This window comes from Penaeus vannamei, chromosome 37, assembly GCF_042767895.1.
Source record: "Penaeus vannamei isolate JL-2024 chromosome 37, ASM4276789v1, whole genome shotgun sequence".
NCBI lineage: Eukaryota > Metazoa > Arthropoda > Malacostraca > Decapoda > Penaeidae > Penaeus > Penaeus vannamei.
Window position 1 is genome coordinate 22,304,338 of NC_091585.1, and position 2,500 is coordinate 22,306,837.

The 2,500-nt window shown below is 48.5% G+C and overlaps 1 protein-coding gene across 1 annotated transcript in view; it reads right to left on the minus strand.

Moving 5' to 3' along the window:
• LOC138859695 (ribonucleoprotein PTB-binding 1-like) overlaps positions 1 to 2,500 on the minus strand; it is a 478,721-nt gene that overhangs the window by 235,279 nt on the left and 240,942 nt on the right. The window lies entirely within an intron of this gene.

Sequence of the window (2,500 nt, forward strand, 5' to 3'; positions counted from 1 at the left end):
AGGGGAGGGGGAAGGGGGAAGGAAGAAGGGCGGAGGGAGAAGGGGGACGGGAATGGGGGAGAGGCAAGGGGGAAGGGAGAAGGGGGATGGGGGAAGGGAGAAGGGAGAAGGGGGGAGGGCAGAGGTTGAAAGGAGTAAGCAAGAAGCGAAGGGAGGAAAGGGGAGAAAGGGAAACGGATAAGGAAGAAGCGAGAAGGAAAGATTGCGAGGGGGGCGGTAAAGAAGGAAGGGAAGGAGGAAAGAGAAAGTGGTTGGAAAGAAAAAAGGTAGAGAAAAGACGGAAGGAGGGATAGGAGAAAGGGATAAGGAAGAAGAAGCAGAAACAGTAGAGAGGAAAGGAGAAAATGATAGGAAAGGAGGTGGATAAGGATAGAACGGAGGAAAAAAAATAGTAAAGGCAAAAAGTGTAAATAATTGGGGAGGGGGCAGGAGAGGGTGGGAAAGGGGGACGGGGGGGAGACGAGAGGGTGAGGAACGGGGAGGGAGACGAGAAGGTGGGGGAAGGGGGAGGGAGACGAGAGTGGAGGACGGGGGAGGGGGCCGAGAGGTGAGGGACGGGGGAGGGGAGACGAGAAGGTGGGGGAAGGGGAGACGAGAGGGGGGTAGGGGGGGGGTAGATGATCCCTTAAGGTTGTGTCACTATTAATATAATGCTCCCGAGGTGACGACGGAGGAAAAAAAACACCAATGCGGGAGGTGGAAGACGAGATAAAGAAGACGGGAAAATGGAGAAAAGGCAGAGGTTATACGAAGAGAAAGAAAGAAGCAAGAATGCAAAAGAGAAAGCATAAACAAAATAGGAAGATTCTAAGACACATAATCACAAAGAAAATCAATAATAAAAGATAAGGATATACACAACGACAGAATTACAAAGAAAATAATTTTAAAAAATCAAGATATACACATAGCCAACAAAGAAGAATAACCTACCAAAACAAAACAAAAAACAATCCAACAAAAAACAAACAACAAAACATCAAAAGAAAAAAAAAAGAAAGAAGATAAACCTACCAAAACAAAAAACAAAACAAAACAAAACAAAACAAAAACAAAAACAAAAAACTCCACCAAGAAAACAAAAAACGAGCGACGACAGAAAACGAAAGAAATCGGGAACGCGGAGTGACGCAAAGAAAAAGAAAACGCGACCGAACGAAACTCTCCTACGAACAAAATCTACGAAAAACGAGATTTAAATTTATCTTCCGAATCGACGTCGGCGAATATATCTCGAAGGGAATTATGATAATGCGTCTGAGGAGAGAAAGAAAGAAGGAAGGAAGGGGGGAAGGAGAGGGGGGAGGGGGAGGGGAGAAGGTGGTGGAGGGGAGTGGTGGAAGGAGAGGTGGTGGGAGGGGGAAGGAGAGGTGGAGGTGAGGGAGGGAGAGGTGGATGGGGGGGGGGAAGGAGAGGTAGTGGAGGGGGTGGAGAGAGGTGGAGGGGGAAGGAGAGGTGGAGGGGGAGGAGAGGTGGAGGGAGGAGGAGGAGAGGTGGAGAGGGGGGAGGTGAGGGAGAGAGAAATAGAGAGGGGAGTAAGAGATAAGAGATAAGTGAATGAAGAGAAGAGGCTAAAGAATGATGGGGAGGGAAGAAGAATAATGACAGGAGGAGAGACATACGAATGAAAATAAACCTTAAAAAAAGAAACAATATTAAAGTATACAAGCGAACCGCCAATGACTACAATAAACCTAACAAAAAAATCAACAAACAAAAAAATAACAATGATAACAACAACAAGGCTAACAAAAGAAAAACAACAACAGCAACAAGACATAAACACAAACAAACAGGCCAGAATAAAACAACAGCAACAAAACAAAAACAAACAAACAAACAAACAAACAGGCCAGTTATCTCCACACACCTTCCCTTTCTTTCTCCTCTCTGACGGCTTTAATTTCCGCTATTTTCTTTTTTTTCTTTTCCATTTTTTTTTTTTTTACCCGACGCTATGATTCTACCAAAACGCCGTCTTTACCCTCCACCCCCCCCCTCCTCCCTTTTCCCTTTCTCTAACCTCCCCTCTTCCTCTACCTCCCCCACTTTCCTTCACTCTTCCTCTACCTCCTCCTCCCCCTTTCCCCTCTTCCTCTACCTACCCCCTCCTCCCCCCTTCCCTTTCTCTAACCTTCCCCCTTTCCTCCCCTCTTATTTTACCTCCCCCTTTCTTCCCCTCTTCCTCTACCCCCCTTCTTCCATTTCCCTTTCTCTAACGTTCCCCCTTTCTTCTCCTCTTCCTCTACCTCCCCCTCCACCCCCTCCTCCCTCTTCCTCCTCCCCCTCCCTTTCTTCTCCTCTTCCTCTACCTCCCCCTCCACCTCCCTCCACCCCTCTTCCTCTACCCCCCCCCCCCCCCTTTCCTCCCCTCTTCCTCTACCTCCCCCCTTCCTCCCCCTTCCCTTACTCTACCTCCCCCTCCACCCCCTCCTCCCCTCTTACCCTACCTCCCCCCTCCACCCCCTTCCTCCCTTCCCTTACTCTACCTCCCCCTTCC